Below are 24,589 nucleotides of genomic sequence, written 5' to 3' on the forward strand. Positions count from 1 at the left end.
TGTTGGACTGGTAGAGCAGCTGATGTTCCATGAAGTAGCATGATTGGACAAGATACATTTCACTGGAAATCTCAAGTGTAAATCTTGCTCACTCGTTACTTCATTTCCTTCATAAAGACTTGCTCACCCAAGAGCTGAGGGTGTGATGCCGGCGCTTTCTTCTCATATAGATTAATAAACTAGTCAAAATGTTCTGTACATCTCCACATCTGCTTTTTCTTCCCTCTCTCACTACAATCCAGGTACTTACATGACCTTTATTCTTCTATTACGTAAGTATTTTGCAAACGTTTACGAATTTACTGATAGTAAAATTTTATCTTGGCAAAGTGAGCACAGCAGTGATTTTGCATTCTGCTTTTATCAGCTGACTTCAGCCCAGAAACTTCACAGCCTGGGGTTAATCTTGCAACTCATGAACTTCACAATCTACAGACAAGGGGTCAGGAAAGTTCACAACTTTTTTTATCTGTGTGGGTAAATGCAAAGTTCACTACCGGAAAAAAAACAGTGCTTAAATAGAGCAGATACAATAAACAAGAGTCCTGAAAAAAGCTCCTTCGGGAATGCTTGGCTGCACGGGAGACCCATTGGAAAGGGTAGGCAGCATTTCCACACCAGCTCTTCTGATTTTACCTCATGTCTGATGAGCCTGGAGGATTCGTTTCCACAGGAATCACTCAAGTATAACTACTACATGGGGAAGACCAGGAGGGTTCAAAGTAGGATTAGGTTTTTCCAAGGGAAATAAAAAATGGCAGAACTACAAGAATTTAATAGAGCAAAGAGAAAGATCAGAAAAAAAGTGAGAAGGTGAAAATTTCACAAGCACCATAGATGTTGATATGCTTTGACACCAGTAGCTGCCTCTGTGCTGCAGGATCTGCCTTATAGATAAACTGTTCTGGCATCACACCATGGAAAAAAGCCCTGCACCTCCCCTGCTTTGCCTGAAGGCCTCAGGGCTTATGAGTTAACCAGAACACAGGACAAGGCTGGGTGTTGATCTGCTCCCATATGGGAACTGCTTTGTTAACATACATGGGACCAAACTTTACTCTGACACTGAGATCTTTAAAGGAGCCAAAAGAGCAAGGAGGAACTTTGTCTCTAGCTATTGGCTCTCAAGCACTGGAGCAGGCTGCCCAGGGAGGGGGTGCAATCACCATCCTTGGAGGTGTTTAAAAAATCCATAGATGCGGTGCTTAGGGACATGACTTGGCAGTCCTGGGTTGATGGCTGGACTTGATGATCTCAAAGACCTTTTCCAACCTAAATGATTCTATGATTCTATGATTGATTCACGTAGATTTCCAGCGGACTTCAAGACTTGAAGGTCCCAACCTGCAGTTGGTACCTTGAAGATGTTCAAGACATACCCCTAACCCCAATAATGGTATTTAAAAGGAAACCCCAGAGAGGATCTGTACTGTCTGTAGTAATCTTCATGACTGCAGCAGAACACCTGTCTTCTTGGGGAGATGGGGCTGAATTCCCAACCTCTGCCACAAACAGCATCTTGCCCGGGGCATCTCTTTTGCCACCAGGGCCTCCAGACATTTTTCATGCTACAAATAATAACACAGCTTCATGCTTGTAGATCCAACTCTGCCTAACTAAACCAAGTGTATTCCCAGTGCCTCTGCAAAGGTGTGTAATTACCCTTCAGTAATTTTTCCTGAGGGCATTTGGGGAAGTGAAGCACAGACCCACCTAGAGCTTCCCTCCTTTGGGCAAATTCCCACATATTTCAAAGGGAGGAAAAAAAAAAGAGAGATTATTATTTGTTTAAATGACCTGCAGAAGTGCATTTCTTTCTGGGAATCTTATTAGAAGTCCCTTCCTCATGGAAATGTGGCTGGTGAGTAGGTACTTTGTCAAGTCAGAAAGAAAAAAAAAGAGATCGGAAGTCTAATCACATTGGAACCATATGTGCAGCATATGTCAGCAGTAACAGAGCTTTAGAAAAACAACCACAAAACCTCGGCCTCTGACATCAAAGGAGTTTTAAAAGGGCCAAAATTCTGATCACTAGATTCCTGCCCATTAGGGAAAAGTCATGGGGAATTTGTGTGTGTGTTATGAATAGTTTTGATACAGAAAACTAACCAGAGGTCCCTACCATATAAAAAGAAATCCTATCAGGGCTGGCTTCCTCCTTGGGACCCTGCAGATCCCAGCAGACACTGAGTCAGTCTTTTCACAAGCCAGGTCTCTGTTTTAAAGCCCAGTCCCGCCTTTGGAAAATGGCTTTGTTCAAGAACGGCACCATGGGGCTCTGTGTTTCCTGCCTCCCTCGGTTTCAACAGGACATGTGCTTTGTTTGCTGTTGCAAGGGCGCATGGTCTTTCCATCAGTAGTCAGGACTAAAAACTCATTGTGAGTTGGAGGAGTCAACACAGGTGCTTTTCCTTTTAATTTACAACCATCTCTTACAACAATTTAGCATGTAGTTTGGTCGCAACACTGTATTCATGACCTTGATCATCCTCTTTATTGATATGGAGTATCTGTATTGTAGGAAGGCATGAGCTCTTGGCACAGAGCGTGTACTAGCTCCTGCACAAACACAGGTGAAATCCCTGAGCCAAATGCTTGGAGACCTAAAGGCAATCTGTAAAGCAAGGTGGGGGCAAACTTTCCTTAGCTCCTGGCTTAGCAGTCAGCACACACCAGCTGTGTCTGCAAGCAGACCTTGGTGATAAGGCTCAGGGTTAAATCCTCCATGGAAGCCTTTGCAGTGCTAAAGCAGATGTGTGACTTGTGATTGCTCAAACAGGAGGTGCATGGGGAGATCCCAGCTGTCCCATCAGCTACGAGCTTTCTCAGGGAGAAGACAAACCCCCTTCCAAACAGGGTTTGGAGATAGCACAGACATGAGAGGCATGGGGATGAGCCAACACGGAGGTGTTAAAAGCCTAGCAGGATGCGACTCATTGGAGAAACTGGTTCTACCGGGATGGTGCAATCCTCTGAGCTCAGACACAACCCTTTTTCCACCCACTCACTCCCACCATGAGGCCCCGCTGGGCCAGTTGCACATGTCTGTGAGCTGAAAAATAGTAATTAGAAATCTCTTGGAAGGGAGCTTGTGGAGAAATCAATGTAGTGAAGGTGAGGCCATTACATGGAGGTTTTAGGAGCAGGTTGCCTGTGTATGTGTGCATATACAGAGTTTGCATTATGGAGCCGTGGCAAAGGACATATTTGAGAGGGCACACTGGAGCAGATAGAACGGATAGGCAACAGAAGCTGGCCTCTTAACCAGTCCAAGTGCATTGAGATGCTTGACTGACCCCATATCCTGACCCTGCTGCTGCTCTGTTGAGTAAAGGTGGAGACACAGTTCAAGATGAGGTTCCTGAAGATGCCTGGTATTGCAGGACATGACATGTTGAGAAGAAAAGCCCAAGGACAGACTGAGGGAGCAACCTGAACATGTGGTGCCCGTACAGACACGGTGAACCTAGGACCTGGTCATGGCCAAGTATTATGGTACAAAGGCTGGAGAGGGCAGACTGAGGGGAAGTTTCTATCAGACATTATGAAAAACAATTGCATTTTTTGCAGTCCTCCTTAGTGGCAGAGGGGTGCAGGGAAAGGTCATCTTCTCTCTCAGTGGACAGAGGCTGGGAGCACAGTTCCTGTTCTTTCTCATGTTGCAGTTCTCCAACAAGCCCCATGCACTTTTCTCTCCTCATTTGATGGCGGTCAAATATGAATTAATCCTGATGTCCCAGACAACCTCCCCTAGCTCACTTACCTTTTAAATTCCTACACAACACACACCATAGAAGAACCCCATCTGATCCTTACTTCACCTAGCCTTCCGCTTTGCTCCTCTCTAGTACCAAGCTCCAGCAGATACACCTAAGAGTCATGATCTTCTACCCCCCAAAATACGGACTTAGTAAGTTTGGATTTCCTCTGCTGCTCTTTTCAAGGCTTCAATTTGAGAAGCTACTTAGAAATGTCCCTGGCATCTATTGACTCTTTGAGGCAAGATACACCACTAAAAATGTTTGGAAAGTGAAGCTGGTGGGGGACCAGAAGGTGACAAGGACTACCCTTTCGGTTTGCATTATGACTTGTCACTACTGTTACAGTCTTAAGCTTGCTGTATTCCAGCAGTGCCAACTCATTTAGTAAAGTACATGACATTTGATTTAAAGATCCAGCTTCTTGATCATCTGCAAACGTTTACCTTCCATTTAGAAAATGAAGGATATATCAACCATCAAAAGCCACTGAAAAAAGTTTAAAGAAAACTCTCAAGGCTCAAGATCTAGGTGAAGTTTTGAAAATCTTCTTTTTACATTCCTGTTCTTTTAAGTAAAAGCTATTTTGTGGTAGCCTGATTCATGATTTGAATGCACTTGGGAGCTGAACACACTTCATTTTTGGACTTGGTCTGCAAGACTGCAGAAAGAAGTTCAAACAAGCCCATGGAAAATGAGTTAAGGATGATGGCTGTGACTCACTTGAGTCCTAGAAAGTAATTTTGCATGTTTGACCTAGAGGAATAGCAGCAGATAATGCCATATAATCACTTCATGTATAGCACTGTAAGAGGAGGGAGAAGAGCTGTGCAGGTTTGCCTTGGTGGATCGAGCAAGGAAGGGGAGATTAAATTTAGCTGGCTATTAGGAACAATTTCCTGAGAGTGAAGACAATTAGGCAGTGGAACTGTTTTGCCTAGTGAGGTAATTACTGCACAAACACTAGATGGATGCAAGCCAAGATTAGATAAGTATAGTGGAAAATGTAGTACAAGGTCCCTTCTGATGAGCCCAGAGGGGCGGGCTTCGCTGGCAGCATGCCCGGTCGAGCAGTTGGAGGAAACTTTCCCTGAAAAGTTCTCAAGACAAGGGCTCTGCTGGGGCAGGGGCTGCAGGACCGGAGCTGGATGTCTCACCACGGCAGAGCAATGCAGCAAGCCCCCCGCCATACAAGCCTGCAAAAGAGCTGAACCAGTTAGGAAATGAAATTAGAATGAAAATCCTAAACAGTCACTTTTTTTTTTTTTTTTTGGGGGGGGGGTGGCTCTTATTTAGGTTCCTTAAAGCCCCTTTTTATTCTGAATGGGCCTTGGGTGTTTCTGCAGTTGTTGATTCTTGCTTTTTTTTTTTTTTTTTTTTTTATTATTCACTGCCATATGTGGAGTGTTTGTGGAGACTGGAGGCAGACGAGCTCCCAGAGCAAGGGGACAGATTTTCAGAAGAGGTCACAGTGCTGAGAGCTGACCAACTGAAAATCTGGACTGCTGTAGTATCCCCCAGAATGAGGAAATACGGCCAATCCACATTGTGGCTATTTGAGTGCTTTTCCTCACAATAATGTAAGCACTAACATGTAAAGGACAGAGACTTTAAAATAATATTCACACCTACCATGGAACCTGCCTGCTCATAACACCAGCACATAACCCTTCCTCCCCCCCCCACCACCCCCCCACCGCCCCAGCATACATAATGAAACAAAACCTACATCTCTCCCCATTTGTCCGTGTGATGCTTCACCTGTATAATAGGCGTTTTTCTATGTCGAAATGAAAATATCCATGGGCACATGCTATTAGGGGACTGGAGCATCTCCCTGATGAGGAAAGGCTGAAGGAGCTGGGGCTGTTCAGCCTGGAGGAGAGAAGGCTGAGAGGGGACCTCATCAATGCCTACAAATATCTTAAGGACAAGTGTCAGGGAGGAGGGGGCCAGGCTCTTTCCAGCGGTGCCCAGCGACAGGACAAGGGGCAACGGGCACAAACTGCAACATGGGAACTTCCATCTGAATGTGAGGAAAGACTTCCTTACCTTGAGTGTGATGGGACACTGGCACAGGCTGCCCAGAGAGGCTGTGGGGTCTCCTGCTCTGGAGACATTCAAACCCGCCTGGACACGGCTCTGTGCAACCTGCTCTGGGAGAGCTGCTTCAGCAGGGGGGTGGGCTGGGTGGGCTCCTGAGGTCCCTTCCAGCCCCAACTATTCTGTGATTAAAAGGGTTTTCTGGCAGGACAAGGCCTTTAAAATCTTCATGCCCACCTTTTCCAGTAACTCATGGGATGAGGACAACCCTGTTGTATGAGGAACTCTGCCTGCTGGAAGAGTATCACTGACATTGATTCCCACCTTGAATCATTAGGTTTAAAGTCCTCTCCAAAATGTATTTTTCTCGGCTATGACAATACATGGTAACTCCTCATGTAAGTAGGGTGAGGGGATGGGAGAAGGACCCTGTCTCACTGACAGACAAGGCTTCATCTCAGCAGAACACCCCAAACATAACCCTGTACCATGGCCAAAGTCTGGGAAAAAAAGGCAGCCTGGAGAAAGGAACAAGCTGGTCACTTTGGGCTGGAAGTAAAACATCATGCAGGCACAGAGTGATGCTTTTGGGGTACTCACGGAGCCCATCTGGGTACCACACAGGGTAACTTAACCCTGGGGCTAAGCTCACTCTCAGGTGTCCTTGGGAAGTCCCAGAGTGCATCAGTGACTCCTCCTGTTCAGCAGCTACACTATTACTGGGGTATTCCTGGACCTCACCCTGATATAGCCCAGTTAGAGGTTGTCCCAGTTAGCTGTGTAAGAGGGTATGGAAGACAGGAGAGCATGCAGGTGGGGCACCCACCCATCACTATACAGAAAGGATGGGAACAGAGCAGTGCCCAGTCTCAGCCCTGAATTTTGTCTGCCATGTGCTCTCACAGAATGTTCAGGGTGGGAAGGGACCTCTGGAGACCATCTAACCCAAACCCCTGCTAAAGCAGGTGCACCTAGAGCAGCTTGCACAGAATCTTGTGCAGGTGGGTTTTGAATGTCTCTGGAGCAGGAGACCCCACAGCCTCTCTGGGCAGCCTGTGCCAGGGCTCCGTCACCTTCAAGGTAAAGAAGCTTTTCTGCATATTCAGATGGAAGTTCCCATGTTGTGGTTTGTGCCCGTTGCCCCTTGTCCTGTCGCTGGGCACCGCTGGAAAGAGCCTGGCCCCGTCCTCCTGACACTCACCCTTGAGATATTTGTAGGCACTGATAAGATCCCCTCTCAGTCTTCTCCTCTCCAGGCGGAACAGCCCCAGCTCCTTCAGCCTCTCCTCATCAGGGAGATGCTCCACTCACCTCGTCATCTTCATAGCCCTCCACCAGACTCTGTCCAGTAGCTCCCTGCACTGGACCCAGCACTGCAGGTGGGGCCTCACCAGGGCAGAGCAGAGGGGGAGGATCCCCTCCCTTGATCTGCTGGCCATGTTCCTCCTGATGCCCCCTAGAATCCCACTGGTCTTCTTGGCTACACGGGCACACCACTGGCCCATGGGCAACTTGCTGCCCACCAGAACACCCAGGTCCTTCACAAAGCTGCCCCCCAGCAGGTCACCCCCAGCCCGTGCTGGTGCCTGGGGCTGTCCCTCTCCAGGTGCAGGACCCTGCACTTGCCCTTGATGAACTTCATTCGGTCCCTCTCCGCCAGCTCTCCAGCTGCCTAGGCCTCGCTGAACGGCAGCACAGCCTCTGGTGTATCAGCCGCTCCTCTCAGTTTGGTATCACCCACACACTTGCTGAGGGTGTACTCTGTCCCTTCAGCCAGGTCATTGATGAATAAGTTGAACAGGCCTGGACCCATCACTGACCCCTGGGGAGCACCGTAAGCTACAGCCTCCAGCTCAACTCTGCGCAGCTGATCACAGCCCTCTGAACTCTGCCATTCATCCCATTCTCAATCCACCTGACTGTCCACTCACCTAACCCACACTCCCTGAGCTTACGGGAGACAGTGTCAAAAGCCTTGCTGAAGTCAAGGTAGACAACATTCACTAGTCTTCCCTCATCTACCCAGCCAGTCATTCCATCACAGAAGTCTGTCAGGTTGGTCAGGCATGATTTCCCCTTGGTGAAGCCATGGTAACTACTCCCAATGTTCTTCTTCTCCACACACTTAAAGATTATGTCCAGGATGAGCTGTTCCATCACCTTTCTAGTGATGGAGGTGAGGCTGACCAGTCTGTAGTTTCCTGATTCCTCCTTCTTGCCCTTTTTGAAGACTGGAGTGACACTGGCTTTCCTCCAATCCTCAGGCACCTCTTCTGTTCTCCATGACTTTTCCAAGATGATGGAGAGTGGCTTAGCAATAACATCTGCAGCCCTCTCACTGTTTGGGGGTGCATCCCATCAGGGCACATGGATCTGCGGGTGTCAGGTTTGCTTAAATGATCTCTAACGCAACCCTCCTCAACCAAGGGAAAGTCTTCCTTTCTCCAGGCTTTCTCTCTTGCCTCCAGGGTTGGTGATTCCTGAGGGCTGGCCTTGGCAGTGAAGACTGAAGCGAAGAAGGCATTCAGTAACTCTGCCTTCTCTGTGTCCTTCATCACCAAGGCACCCACCTCATTCAGCAGCAGGCCCACATTTTCCCTTGTTTTCCTTTTCCTACTGGTGTCCTTGAAGAAGCCCCTCTTGTTGTCCTTGACATCCCTCACCAGATTTAATCCCAAACGGACCTTCGCCTTCCTTGTCACCTCCCTGCATATTCTGACAACATCACTATATTCCTCCCAAGTTGCCTGTTCCTTTTTCATCATTCCATAAACTTCCTTCTTCTGTTTGAATTTTGTCAGAAGCTCCTTGTTCATCCATGCAGGCCTCCTGCCCACTTTGCCTCATTTCTTACTCATAGGGATGTACTTACCTTGAGCTTGGAGGAAGTGATGCTTCAATATTAGTCATCTCTCCTGGACTCTTCTACCTTCTAGGGCCCTAACCCATGGGATTCCTCCAAGCAGGTCCTTGAAGACGCCAAAGTTAGCTCTCCTGAAGTCCAGGGTTGCAGTCCTACTTATTGACCTGCTTCCTCCACACAGGATCCTGAACTCCACCATCTCATGGTCACTGCAGCCAAGGGTTCCCCCAGCCTTCACATCCCCAACCAGTCTTCTTTGTTTGTTAGTACAAGGTCCAGCAGTGCACCTCACCTCATTGTCTCCTCCACCACCTGCATCAAGAAGTTATCATCAGTGTTCTGCAGGAACTTAATGGATTGTGTGTGCCCAGCTGTGTTGGCTTTCCAACAGATATCAGGGTAGTTGAAGTCCCCCATGAGAACCAGGGCCAGTATTTATTTACCTGCCTCTTACAATAGGTGTAACCCTTTTCAGGGAGGGGACAGAAGGCAAGTATTCACCACCACCACAGCTGTTTTTAGGGAAAGTCCTCCAAAGTGGAAAAAGCCACAACTGAGCAAACATGATGAAGGATTCTGAGTGGCTTAGAATGCAGACAGCCAAGCACCACCCTGACTTTATCCCTCTGTGTATGACATGGAGTCAGGAAGCAGAGGAGCTGAAGCCCAGAAGATGTGGCTGGAGTGATAATTACATGTGGGAGGTTGTAGCATGGCTCTCTCATGGGATTTTCTCTCAGAGGAGCAAAGTGAGGACCATACCTGCCCAAGGAGCATCCTCTCCTCTCCCTGCTGCAGCACTGTGCTGTGCTTGGGCTTTTTCTCCTGCTCCCCCGTTACCCCAGCCTGCTTTGCACAGCAGATGGGTCATAGGGGGTGAAGGGAGCAGCAGCACATAAACTCTCAGTGTTGCTGTACAGGTTGGGCTTTGCAGGCACACCAAGGAGTAACAGAGCTGCCATTGCCCATGCCAGTCTCTAGTGGTCAGCCTGGCAGATGGTCCTGCTCTCCACCAGGTCCTTGCAGGAACCATACCAGGGGAGACAGGGTAAAAGTCCTCCAGGAAGCACCAACATATGTCATGAAGCCACATAAGTGACACCTGTCAAGCATGGTTTGGCTTCTTGTCTCAGTGGGGACTCCTCACCTTGCAGGACCTTCCTTGGCTTCCAGCTCTAGCGGAAGGACAGACACCATACTTGTCCCATTCTTCTATGGTGTAAACCAGTGAGACCCTCTACTCAGTTCAGTGAAGCTGCTTAACTGACATGTTTTGGCAGGTTTTTCCATTAATTTGTTTGACAGAGAGTCAACCATGGAACCAGTCTCAAGCTGAGACACTATAGCACTCTAATTTTTGTGCAGTAGCATCCAGAGCTTTGCAATGGGTACTATCCAGCCTTTGGACTGGAGATGCATTTGAGCAACCTTCAGTTTAGCTTGCAGAAGGCTAATCTCCCCCACCCCTGACTGGTTAAAGCAGCAACAGGCTATTGACTATGTCTAACTCCAGAGGATCCTTTTTCCCACTGTCTTGACACCCCTTTATCTTCCACCCTTTAGACCAGCAAAAGATGGAGGACTCCTGTCATCACCTATGGTGCAAGCACACAGCAAAGTCCTGGGATGTCGAATGGCTCCTCCAAGCAGGATGTAACCAGTGCTGTCTAAAGCAGCTTGCACCAAGCGTTTAAATGTGCACTGTGTGGCCCTAGGAATGCAATCCAGCCTCTCTGCTGTCTCTTCTGCTCCTAACTATGGTCTCTCAGACATTTCACAGATATTTTTACCATGATCAGGCATTCCTTTCCTGGCTAGTAGCCCATTTTTGACCTTCCTCCTGTAAAGCAGAAGTTTCTCTCTCAAGTGCATTGGTCCCAGCTGTTTCAGGGGCTGGATTCATTCAGTTTGTCTGTGCTGGTGTGCTTCTCTTGAAACCAGTGATGTTACTCCTCTTTAAACTTTTCAAACAAGTAAGGGTTATGTGACTCCTGTGGAGTGAAATCAGGTTGAACACCCCAGTGTGAAGTCCCAGGATAACTGGAGCTCAGCTCACAGCCCCTCAAAACCCACACCGAACCTCATTTTCATGCTAATCATCCCTGGTGCCTCATTCCTGCCCATGACCCCACCATCCCCTGCTTGGGGTACCCAGGAGGGAGCTGCATGAAAGGTCCAAAGGGCCCTCCCAGTCAACCCCTTTCTGTGGCTCCTCCATTTCTCCTGTGTCCCAGCTCACCACTCAACTCATCATCGTCCATGGAAGAAAGGGACCTGCAAGACCTGAGGTTGTTCTTTAATCGCTGTCTCACACAGCTGTGTTTGTTTTCACTCACATGACACCCACAATACAAGCCCTGACTTACTCCTCTGGGACATGGTGATACCTCAGCCAGGCACCACTGGGGCAAAAAGGAGAAGCAAAGGTTATGCGTGTTTTGAAACACTGCAGAGTCATCCTGGAACTGCTTACAGAAGAAGTGCCTGTTCATCGTGGCCACTGTTCATCAGTGTTGCCTTGGCTTTTGCTAATTTACAACCCAGGAAGGCTAGACTGGGCAGGTTAGGGGAGTTCATGATGTGAACTGCTACCTAAGCAAATACAGGCTGTGATGAATAATTAACAGGAGCTGTAATATTGAGCTTTCCTATGAAGGGTGGGAAGGAGCAGGGAGAATATCAAGCTTGTAAAAACCCAGTGTTTTCTGACCTTGACACAAAGCCTGAACTCTACCTGTTCCGCTTATCTCTGATCCAGGCAGAATCCAAAGCTCTCCTCCCAGGAGTATCATTAGAGGAGAGAGACAGAAGGTGGGGGGCGGTTTGTGACATGCTTTGCAGGGCATTCAGTGAGGTCTGCATATAGCCAGGTTTGCTCTCTGCAGAAAAGCAAAAGAAGGGAGTGTAAGGATCTTCAGACCTGAATTAGGTACCCAGTTTCCCATTTACTGACGCTGGTGGGGCTGAATGCCACCTTCATACCTCTACAAAGCTTTTTCCCTGAAATGAAGTTCCTGTCAAGATACAGCCAGGAGGCGTTTGCTAAAGTCAGCTCTGAAAGGCTATTGGCATCAGAGAAATGCTCTCTGCTTGAGCCAAAACCACGGAGTTGAATATTTTCCCATTGCGTGCATTGTGGTTTTGCTCTCTTGACTCAAAGTCACGTTTCCCACCCCAGTGGAAGGAGCAGTGTCCATCATTAGGGAGAAATTCTATACTGTGAGGGTGGCGAGGCACCGGCACAGACTGCCCAGAGAAGCTGTGGGTGCCCCATCCTTGGCAGGGCTCAAGGATGGGGCTGGTAGGAGGTGTCCCTGCCCCTGGCAGGGGCGTGGAACTGGATGGTCTTGAAGGTCCCTTCCAATGCAAACTATTCCATCAGTCCATGATCTACCACTTCAGAGCAGCCTGTGCACCCCTGGTGAGGTGCCTGCTATGGTTTGGGGATCCCCAATGCTTCCACCAGTGCTCACTTGAAGAGACTGGTGCAGTTGAAGGAGGCACCTACCCACCCAGCAGGCCAGCCTGTCTCTCTTGGTGTTAAACAGGAGCTCACACACTAACCCACTCTCATCCAAACCGTTCAAGGGTGAGCATTCTTCCACCTGTGACTTCAAGGGCTGTGTCCTGGGGCCCTGAGAACAGGCCAGCTTTGGAGCTCAGGTAACCAGAGACCCCAGCCTGCAGATTGTTTTGCTTGTTTCATGCAAATCACTGCTCCTCCAGCTCACTCTAGGTACCTTCTGCAGCTGCTTATGGCCATTTTAACCTGTTGAGATACCTTCTTTTGCCTTGAACTATGTGTTAAAAGTGAATCCAAAGCCTGTAGCAGCAGCACTCTCAGCAGCAGCTCATTTTCCCCACCAAGAGAGTGCTGCTGCTGAAAATAGGAAGAGAAGAGAAGAGAAGAGAAGAGAAGAGAAGAGAAGAGAAGAGAAGAGAAGAGAAGAGAAGAGAAGAGAAGAGAAGAGAAGAGAAGAGAAGAGAAGAGAAGAGAAGAGAAGAGAAGAGAAGAGAAGAGGAGAAAGTAGAATAGACTATTCAGTTCAAAGGGACCTATGGTGATCATCTGGTCCAACCACCTGACCTGTTCAGGGCTGACCAAGTTAAAGCATGTTATTAAGGGCTTTTTAAACACTGACAGACCTGGGGCATGGACCACCTCTCTAGGAAGCCTCTTCCCCTGTTTGACTACCCTCTCAGTAACAAAATGTTTCCTAACGTCCAGTCTAAACCTTCCTGACTCAGCTTTGAACTATTCCCGCACATCCTATCACTGGATACCAGGGAGAAGAGCTCAGCACATCCCTCTCCACTTCTCCTCCTGAGCAAGCCGTAGAGAACAATGAGGCAGCCCAATGTTGCATGGATTAATCCTTCTCAGCTTCAGCATAGCCATGCACACAACAAGAGCCCCTTTGGGGTGAGAGGTAGTTTCCATGTTCCTTTGATGCTTTAAAATCTGTGTATCAGCATAGCTGAGCAGTGTGGTCCTTGACTCATGCCGATCCTAATACACCAGGTGTTCTCCTACAGTCTCTGCCCGACTCAGCCAGCATCTCAGGGCACGCTTTCCAGGGTTGGTCTGCACAGGGTGCACCCTGAGGTGCTATCTGGGGGAGCCATGCTCATCAAAAGGAGGTGGTGGCTGTAGTTTAGCATTTTGGCTAATCGTTGCTGCACCAATTAGTATTTGCTGGTGGGAAGCGCAAGACAGCTGAAATACAGGAGGCAAGGGAGAACTCTATACTTTATTTGCAATGTTGTACCAAAGAGGCATATTTAATCTATTTATCTCCTTATTTCTTTCATAGGTTGTTTCATTCCTTCAGGCTAAAGATCCTACACCTGCTCCAGCATTCGGTGGTGTGTGTTTTCAGCTCGGGTATTTGACTCTGTTCTGCTGCCCAAATGAGACAGCTTTCCTTTCAGGCTCCAAAGGACCAGCCATGGCTCTTCTCAGATTGAAGAGTTTAAGGTTTTCCTATGTTTTCTATATACAAAACAAACCCAAACAAAACAAAACAAAAACAAAACGAAAACCAAAACCACACAAGACCTGGTGTAAGAAGTTTCCAGTCTTTCTAATAACACTTCTACACATGTGGATCTGTATAGATTAGTGAAGTGTTTTGATCTTGTATTACTCAGAGTCTGGTTTATGCAATCAAATAGAAAAGAAATCACAACTGCTTGTGCTCCTTCCCTCCCTCCCTCTCCCCCTGTATCTACCTATGATCTGTGCTGTCCTTGCAGTAACTCAATAACTTCCCCATAATTCAGTGGCAACTGAGAGGTTCCCAGTGAGCTTCCTAGAGGCTGTGGAAGGGTTGACAGGGTTAAAACACCTTCTGTGGTCAGGTTCAGGGCTTGGATTTTGAGATTTAATTTTCTTCGCTTCTTGATATTTTTCTATTGGGTAAAAACAACCTGCAGAGTACAGGAAAAGTTTTGCAGAGGGTATGTGTTGGTCCTCAGCATCATACAGATTCCTGGGGAACTTTTTCCCAAGTCCTAAACCAAACTCATTGCTGCTGGTTGGATGAAGCTGTTCCTGGTGGGACGTCCTCCAGCCTGGTGCTTAAGGACCTCCCACGCCTCTCTATGATCCTATTCCCCAGGGAATTTCCACCGCTCTTCCTACTTCTTTCTGGTTTGAATTTCTCAAATTTCAGTTTGGCAAACTAAACTCCTTAAGTGAGAGAAACAGCTTGCTGGGATTGGTATCAGTTTATGTAGAGGTGCTGGGGTAAAAGAAGTTGTTTGGAGTGCTGGAAACAACAAGGACTGGTGCACGAGAAGGGTCAAGGCAGGGTCTGAGGAGGAAAGGTGGACACCAGCTTATTTTTCTTTCTCTCACTGAGCAATAGCATTTGAAGGAATCGATGAGAGAAGATGTGACCTGATATGTGTGTGCGGAGTACTGCACCAAACTTGGAAGCAGAGATGAGGAGGCTCTGACGTGCCCAGGTCTGAGGGAGCTGGGCTCTGGCTGTAACTGGTGCTTGGATCTGAAGTTTGGTTTGGAGTGGGATCCAGTTCTCACTTAGCCACCCCTTCAGGCTGCACAGAGGGGTGGGAACCACCAGACCAACCTTCTAGCAGCTACCCTCCCATCCCAGCTAATCTCCTTCTCCTCTCTTCTGCCATCCTGTTGGCAACTGCAGCTTTTCCAGTCTCAGATCTTCCCATCCCCTAAATCTGGAGCAAAGGATGGAGAAGGCAGAGTCGAAGAGCTAAAGCTCTTTTATCCCTCTCTAGCACACAGTGGTATAAGAGATGCTTTACACCACTGGTAGTTCTGGACCCAAGGCAGGAGCGGTCTTGATTGAATCATGTATATAACCCCTGCCCACGGGGGCTCTTCTCTATGCACGTCCCCAAAAAGCCAATGTACACATCTGGCTTGTCTACAGGGTGCTGGGGATATGTATGGTATGAAAAGCTCCTGCTTTTCTCTCTGGGGCATGATGAGGGAGGGTTAGCAGGACAGGGAGCAACACATGATGAGCCAGCGAGAGGGTAAGAAGAGAAGAGGACAGGGAATGTTAGCGGACACGCTAGAAATTCTTTGTAAACTGCAGAATTTTGTGGTTTCAAAAGCAAAACATCTTTGTTTGCATTTGTCTTGCAAACAAAATACGTGTGACTGTTTCTCCTTTATTCCTGATTTGGTGTCTAGTGGCAGCTCTGGCTCTGTGAAAAGCCAGGAGCAGTGTTATTGCTCCTGGTATGCAAAGATGAACTTGTGGTTGAGGGCCAGGCCAAGGAATCTGGCTCCTCTGCCAAGCCCTGCAGCAGGCTGGCTGCCTCGGACACACAGCACGGCAGCAAGCATCCCTGCAGCTTGAAACACTTAGCTGTCAAGCAGTCTCCAAGGGCATCTGGCTCCAAGAAGAGTGAGAAGAGGGAAGGGCAGCTTGCCCTTGCCAGCTTGGAAAATGTTGAGGAGCAGCTGGAAAAAAAATAATTTTCTTCTTGAGTTGGACAGCTTTTCATGATGAGGATTCACAGCAACTTCAGATCAAAATCTTATATCAGAATACATGTTTTGGGCATTATTAAATCTGAGACCCTTTGCTCTCTTTGTGAAGGTCAGAGAAGTGCAGTCAGACACATCACATACCTAGTTGTCTTGGGCTCACCCATCATTCCCCAAACCACAGCCAGCATCTCCTGGCCCCATCCTGGTGCTCCAAAGCTGAACATCTTCTGCCACGTGATTCATGAGCTCCCACCCCATCAGCTTTAGAGAGGACATGAGATTACAGGTCGTTAACATATTTTAGGTGGTAGCCTCTGTATTGTACCTAATGTACGTGTTGATGTGTTATGTTTTGTCATGTTAATGCTTGCAAAGCCCTTGAGACACTTAGGAATAAAAAGGATTTGGGGATCAGGTGATTGCACACATTGCGTATATTGATTTGCTGAGCAGGGAGTGGACTTAAGCCCACTTATAAGGGAATTTTAAGCTTAAATGCATCCTGAAGGCATCCCAGTTTGTTTTTATGCAGTTCTTCTATGACAGCACCTGCTGTAATATTACTCACTACATTGTTCACACCAAAACTTAGGAGATCCCTGTGTCTGCAGAGTCATAACAGGGTGGTATTTTCTTGCTGGTTTCTCTTTCGATTCCTCCCTCCTTACACAAGCTGTTATGTGTGGGCTGTAAGCTCCAGGCTGCCTACTTTCCCCTCTTGCTGAAGGTATCACTGCTAATTCAGGTAGAATTTTCCTTTCATACTCTCCATTTTTATCCCATGTCAGCAGCTGGGTTAATTTTTAAGGGTTTGATCTGCAGGAGGGGTGAAAGCAAGCAGCCACGCAGAGGGAGATTTCTGAGCCTGCCAAGCCAAAGCAATATCTTCTTTCTGTATCCCTTCCCATGGTTTTATTGTCTGCATTGGCCAGGCTCTTGGTTCCAGCTGCAAGTTTTTATTATTCCAAGAGGAATAATAGTTTGGCTAACAGAGACCTCTCCCTGCAGACAGAGGGAAGGACCAACCCAAACTGATATTGCAGATGGAGGTTCGCTTGGATCTGGTCACAATACCAAAGTAAAATAGAGATTGCAAGGGGTTTTTAACTGAAGTATTTACTTTTTTCCCCAGTTGGCCTTTATTTCTCTCACTCAAAAAAACCCAACCAAACAAAAAAAAAAAAAACAAAAACCAAACTGGAAGAAAAGCAATATGAGTGGATAATTGCATAACTGGAAGAAAATCAGCAGAGGGACAGACCTTCAGGTCCTTTAAAAGACAGGTTCAAATCCAGTGGCTTATAGAACGTTGGGATCAGGTCCTTTGGAAGAAATGCAAAATACATCCAAGTGAGGAACCTACAACACCCAGTTACCGTGGGTTGTTGTGAGTCCTGGAGTGGCTGAATGGCTCCTCATTCCTTGAACCGAGGCATTAGAAAAGGGGGTCTGAAAATGGCCCTTGTGCCCCAGTTTCTCACCCGTCAGATGGGAGTCATCACCAACACAGCAATGGGCACAGAAGGTAGGGAGGGCACCACTTACCAGTCAGGCGACACGGGTGCCCAGGACTGACAGTGAGAACTGTCCTGGATACAGAAACATTATTTGATCTTTTTTCTCTTTGGTTAAATGCCTGGGTTTGCTGACCAGGTTAATTCCTTTCTCTGCAAGGTTATCATTAATCCCAAGCAGCAGTGCTTCCCTCCACGGTGCACAGCCAGGTTTCTGCCATCGTAGAGGGGAGCAAAACACATGTCCAAAGTGCAATGTCTGTCGGTCCCAAGCAGACTACTCTGCCTGCAAAAACACCCAAGCCTTCACTTTCCCTACAGCAGGCTATAGTGCTGCGGTCCCCAGTGCTCAATCCTGAGTTATTGTTGCTAATACGAACTCTACACTTAACCCACAGTTCCCAGTTGCTCTCCACAAGGGATCCAGATGTATTCCTAGGCTCCACAGACTTCACTTTTCCATAGTCACAGCTGCATGACTCAGTGCTGCGCAGCAGTTTTCATTTCCAAAGTGTTTTGCAAACACGAGCTGACTAAGCTCTGCCAGACCCTATCCTTTGCCAATTGGACTGAAGGGGCTTCTGAGGAGCATGGCTACAGCTCAGCCCAGAGATGTAATTTCATTTTCAATTGTATAAGCATTTGGGGGGAGGTTGAGAGACAAAGGAAGTTGTTGTTCAGTCACTGCTGAGATTTTATGCCTGTTTCTAAAATGCATTTGCCATGTCTGCTTGTTCAGAAATACAACAGCAACGTAGATGCTGGTTAGAAACTCCTTTCAAAGCATGGGAACTTCTGGGCCCCAGGGGGAAGTCAAGAAAGGCGATATTTAATGCCTCTCCAGTTTTAAAATCTGTGTCTATAAGAAAGCTGATATCCTGTTTCTAAATCTGTAATCCATCTTCCTTGTTCCACCTCTACCCCTAAGGCTGGAGGGAATTAGAGCAGGGGTTGCTGTTTGTGCAGATTAACAATTCTGGCTGCAATATATCAAATGGAAAAGCAAGTTCTGGTTTCTCAGATTTTTCATGCCATAGCCATCTCCTTTCATCTTATACCACCTGGAGACCTTCCCCGTGTCGCACTGGTGGTGGCACCACGTAGACAGATGGGTGATGTACTGGGAATAGAGTAACATCAGGAGAGCATTTCCATTACATACCTTCCCAGCTATTTCATAGGATCACAGAACAGTTTGGGTTGGAAGGGACTTTAAAGACCACCCAGTCCCACCCCCTGCCCTGGGCAGGGCCCCCTCCCCCCAGCCCAGGCTGCTCCCAGCCCCGTCCAGCCTGGCCTTGAGCCCTGCCAGGGATGGGGCACCCACAGCTGCTCTGGAAAAACTGTGCCAGTGGTTTGCCACCCTTATAGTGAAGAATTTCTTCCTAAATCTTGTCTAAATCTATCTTCTTTTAGTTTAAAACCATTACCACTTGTCCTATCACTACAGGCCCTTGTAAAAAGTCTGTCCCTGTCTTCCTTATAGGCTCCCTTTAGCTGCTGGAAGCTGCTCTAAGGTCTCCCTGGGGCAGAGAAGGCCTGAACTCTCTCACCCTGTCCCCACAGCAGAGGGGCTCCAGCCCTCTGACCATCTCCGTGGCCTCCTCTGGGCCCACTCCAACAGGTCCGTGTCCTTCTGATGCTGAGGACCCCCGAGCTGGACGCAGCGCTGTGGGGGGGTCTCAGCAGAGGGGAGCAGAGGGGCAGAGCCCCCTCCCTCGCCCTGCCGGCCACGCTGCTGGGGATGCAGCCCAGGGCATGGTTAATGATTTCAGCCTTCTAACGACTAGTATGATCCCAAGTTGGCGTAAGCTAAACTTGCTGCTGGGACAAGTGTCAGCCCAGTGGTTTAATGCATAAAAACGTGGGCCAGTACTGGGGGCTCTGAGACCAAGACAGGAGAGTTAATTGCTCAGATCCCAGAGAAAGAAATTCCCTGTATGACTTCAGACTTCTTGCCTTCCATCTCTGCAAAGAGCTGGGATTTTTCAAACAGCCTTTGTATTTGGAAGTCTGTTTTAATAGGAAACATGTATCCAGATGCCCACAGGCAGCTTGGAAAACCTCTCCTGTGAGTGCTAAGTTTTATCACTTTTAATGTGTTTTGATGGAAAAAGGAAGCAGAAAGTGTCACTGAGGTCACTTCCAGTGGAAACCATGAACCTCTCTCTACTCACCATCACAGACATCACAACATAGCATCGAGTAATCCTGAGCTATGCTTTGGCTCTCAATAACAGTGACTGTGATTTAATTAGGCATCCTCTGAGAACCGAGGTCTGTGGACCAATGCTTTGAAGATGGGAGGACCAATGGTTTGGATGCCATCACTACCTTCAGCTCTCTCCTGCGTCTCTTGGGATGGTTTAGTTTTAGGGTCTGTGTGCTGCAACCCAGGAGAAGAGAAGTTTCTGCTTAAAACACTGTCACAAGATGTACGTCTATTTGGAAGAAAAGCTCAGTTTCATCAGAGAAGACTTGGCCTGGGGAAGAGCAAGTCAAAGCAAACTATGGTCCAGTCTGTACCATCTTGCAGTCTAAGACAACAAATGCACACGTATCGGGGCTGTGCAAGAAGTCACTCAGAAGCTCAAGCCACCCCTCGAAGGCCTAAGATGAAAAGAACAGCCAATAAAATCACCAGAAGAGGAAACAGTGTGTTGGCAGCTCTCTGGTCTGACCAGGGGTCTACTGATTGCTACGTCCTAGAGAGTAGCTTCAGCAATTTGATACCTTTCATTGATTTTCCTAAATGCAGACTCTGAGCTATGTATTTTTGACAACTGTCTATTAGTTTCTCCCATAACTAAGTGTATATTTCTATTTAGGTATTGACTGTTCCTGTAAGAGCCTGTGAGTTAAGAGTTGAGGTCTCCTGACACAATGTGCTCTGGCATAGTCAGTCCCATACTGGTAGACTACAGAACGAGTGAAATTTTGTTCCTTTAACAATACAGTAGGTCAGCTTAGGTGATCATGCTGGTTCCTTCCAGCCCTGGGATCTCTGAATCATTGTTGGGACTTTGCCTATGACTGGTTAAGAAAAAATATGTTACAGATGGTTTTGTCCTTCATTGTCCTATTCCAGCCTTGGTTAGGCCTGCTGATGTGTATTTTAACTGTTAAGGAGGGAAGGTAATCCACAATCAATTTACACATCGGCATTAACGGTTCGCAGAAGGGAATGAACTCCATGATCACAGAAAGATCACAGCTGATCTCCATTTTCACCAGTCAGCTTAGATCTATTTCTCTTCATCAACACCAGTTGCATGTTGCTTTTTCTACATTGAATGTGATGAAATGTGGACCAAGCTGTTCTGCTCATCACATATCAGCTCTTCCCTCCATGCAATGTTTTCAGGCATGCTCCAGTTGTTCAGAAGTGCCATTACGGATCACTACTGTTTCTAGTTTGCTGTGCATTTTGAACCCTACAGTCTGGGATCCGAAGGAGTGTCTGCCTGCGGGATACCGGTTGTGCATAGTAGGAATTTCACAGAAACACAGAATGGTTGGGGTTGGAAGGGACCTCTGGAGATGACCTAGACCAACCCCCTGCTACAGCAGGCTTTCCTAGAGCAGGTCGCACAGAGTCACATCCAGGCAGGTTTTGAATGTCTCTGGAGAAGGAGACCCCACAGCCTCTCTGGGCAGCCTGTCCCAGCACTCTGTCACCCTCAAGGTAAGGAAGTTTTTCCTCACATTCTGATGGAAGTTCCCATGTTGCAGTCTGTGCCCGTTGCCCCTTGTCCTGTCGCTGGGCACCGCTGGAAAGAGCCTGGCCCCGTCCTCCCTGACACTTGTCCTTAAGATATTTGTAGGCATTGATAAGGTCCCCTCTCAGCCTTCTCCTCTCCAGGCTGAACAGCCCCAGCTCCTTCAGCCTTTCCTCATCAGGGAGATGCTCCAGTCCCCTCATCATCTTCATAGCCCTCTCCAGTAGATCCCTGTCTCTCCTGAACTGGGGAGCCCAGCACCAGACACAGCACTCCAGGCGTGGCCCCACCAGGGCAGAGCAGAGGGGGAGGATCTCCTCCCTCGGCCTGCTGGCCACACTCCTCCTGATGATGCCCCCCAGGAACCCATCAGCCTGCTTGGCCACATGGGCACACTGCTGGTCCATGGGCAACTTGCTGCCCACCAGAACACCAAGGTCCTTCATGGAGCTGCACCCCAGCAGGTCACCCCCAGCCTGAGCTGGTGCCTGGGGTTAAATTCCCAGTGAAACTCTTTGGGAATTGCCCTGGACTTACTCATTTTCACCCCACAAAATGGTACCAAAGATCACCATTCTAGCCATACCTCATACTATTTTGCAGTGGTGATTTGGGCTTGGCTGCTTCTGGGAGAATTCTACAATTCTACAAAAAAGTTTCGTTGAGTGTCCACTGTAAATCCAAATTCTGGATGTATTGAGGTGGTAACAGAAGAAGGTTAATTTAAGCTGACAACATCATTCCTTGAGGGAGCTGACTTCCCTGTTGCACCTTGGCGAGACACATAAGCAGAAGTGTCTCTGTGGGCATCTGAGGCCACCAGAATCGGTGGAGATTTGGTCTGCGTGGTTGATGTGGCTGCAAAAGGATTCAGTTGCCTCTAAAACCCAACACCTGTGTTTGTTTAGCTGAATCTGGACTACACTGACAGTGTTGACTAGAGGCTCAGCTAGTGCAAATGAAAACATCAACTGCCTTTTGAGGTGGCATCGGATATCTGACACATCCACGTGGTGTCAGATGATAGGACACAAGAGCTGTTCCCTTCTTTGCCCTAAGGGACTGACAGTTGTAGGCCAGCAGGAAACCTCAGCCAGCATCTCACATAGAACTGGCTGGTTGTATTTAGGCAGAAATTACTTTTTTTTTTTCACTGCTGTGGGAGCTTAGATGCCTATCTCACATGCAGACACCTAATGCATAATGCAGACACATGAATGTAGGCACCTTAATTTCAAATGGAATCCCATCCTTTTATGTCTTCTCTGTTCACTGCTTTTTGTACTTCAGCATATTTTAATACACATCTTACCACATATCCTAAAAAATAAAGGAAAACAGGTTGTTCCTATGCTGAGATACAGACCCTTTGTAGATCCACACTTAGGTGATGGATGGGAATGACCCGGAAATGTCACATCAAATATTACTGAATAAAATGTAATTCATTTGTCTAAGGCAAAAAAAAAAAAAAAAAGTTACATCTTCCAGTTCACTTCACCTTGTCTGGGTAGTCTATGTAGGCAGAGGAAAACTAGATTTCAAGTCAAAAGCTTCAGTTGTGGTAGGCAAGATTTGAAGGTGTCACTGATACCTGTGCCAACATGTCCTGCAAGGGATGGTGAGTCTTTCACATAAACCAGACAGGCATAATCAGTCATTACATCCCAAACATGTTGCAGGAAGAGTTTTGCAATTCAGTCTGACTGATGGCCCAAACACATGAAAATGATCATGGAGATTGGAGAACAGCTGAACACGCCACACAGCTTCTGAGGTGGGCTCCTGGACCTTCCTCTCACCCCAGACCAGCGAGCAGCACAGCGGAGCTATGCATCCACAGCTGCAAACCAGAGACACCCTGGAGGCACAGGTAATTTGAATATTACACTTCTTTCTTCTTTTCTTCCCAGATGAGTAATATAGCCTACATGTGCAAAAGGAATAAGGACTTCTGTGAACAACAGGAAACTAGTGCCTGGGAGGATCATCACAGCAATATTTACTGCAGCCCGCAGTAATCTCTGACTGGCTGTGATTTGCTGTTATGCACCAAAACAAGTTGCAGAGAGGGGAAAATATAAATTTTATCAATATGGCATCTGAAATGAGGCCTCAGCTTATGAGGCCATTGTAAAGGTGAAAGCTGGGAACATAGAGGATGAAAGCAGAAATAACAAACCAAAGAATATGCTGGGCCACGTGGGACTGGGAGGAGCTGAGCTGGTGAGAGAAGCTGAGTAGCTGCTGTGAGGTGCATCGTCTGATCACCGATGGCATTTGGCTGCCTCATGGATTTACAAAGGGTCACCAACTGGTCACACACAAAAACAGATGGACCACATGATTATCTGCAAAAGGCACAACGGAGTCACTGCTGGATGTGAAAGTCTATAGCAACGCTGAAGGGCAACAGCGATCATGAATTAGTTATTGAAAAGATGACGAACACATTAAAGCCCAGGGGAAAGATGGGTGACACTGGAACTAAATTTGATCCTGCAAAGTTAAAAGGCAAGTTGTTGAGAGAGACAGGGAAGGTAATGCTTGGAGAACGTTTCAGGCCATTAATCTGGAATGATAAAGAAATCTCAGTAGAGACCAGATGGGAAATACTTAAGGAAGCAATAGAGAACACAGTGGGAAACTTATTGGGAGGCCTAAGCAAACAAGGAGAAGCTGGACAAACATCAAAACAAAAGCAATAGAGGGAAAATGCAAACAGAGCCAGGGATTATGGGAGAGGAGAGTGGAAATAAAAGCACAAAACAAAGCCCAGGAAAATTTCCAAAGGGGAGTAAACCTTTTCATGTTATAGAGAAGAACAAGGAAAACAAGGTGTGAAATTGAGATGGAAAAAGATAGTGTTCCATGGGAACAACAGCGTGCCAGTGTTTGGAGTGAAAAGAGGAGTCCTGGTGGCCTGAGAGCAAATGTGAATGAGGAGATGGAGCCATGGAAAGAGTATTTGGCCAGAAACTCTCACCTACCTGCGTATGATCACAATAGACCACAATCAAGAGCACAGCTTACATGACAAAAAAGCTGTCAACTCTGAGCCAAGGACAGATGATGAAATGGAAATGGAAAGGAAGATACAGCAGCAACGGTCCCTTCCACCCTTTTCCCAGTGTATGTGCCATGGCTGTTAGAGACCATCCCACACCTGAGGAAAAGAGGAGGTCAAAGCTAAAGCACATGTTACTGCCAGCAGTGAAACTATAAAGATGTACATTATAGGGCAGTGGGAAAAATCACAATGGAAGTAATTGTTGGCTGGTTCAAGTAAATTACATAGGAAGCAATGGGTAGAAAACACTAAAGTGTGCAAGCAGGTTAGATTAAGTGTCCATGCTATGACTATGAGTAGAAAAAGAGTGAGGATGGCAATTAAGGTGCTTTTGAGGATTATTTTTTTCCGTTGAGAGAAGCACCATAGAAAGTAAAGAATTCAGGCATGTTTCAGATAAAAACATTATGAACAGTTGCTCTGTGGAGCAGTAAGAGCAGGAAGAAAGTTAAGCAAGGGCTTCCAGCCAGAAGGCTGCTCCGAGTAACTGTTAACGTTTCCTCATCTTCCCATACAGTGTAGTAACAACCCAAGCTGAGAGGAATCTCATTACACTGGTCGAATGCCATTAAGATCCTTATCTTATGCAAATGACAGCAAGCAAGGGGCAGACATATCAGAATCGGTGACAATGGGA

Source organism: Falco biarmicus, chromosome 2, assembly GCF_023638135.1.
Source record: "Falco biarmicus isolate bFalBia1 chromosome 2, bFalBia1.pri, whole genome shotgun sequence".
Taxonomy (NCBI): domain Eukaryota; kingdom Metazoa; phylum Chordata; class Aves; order Falconiformes; family Falconidae; genus Falco; species Falco biarmicus.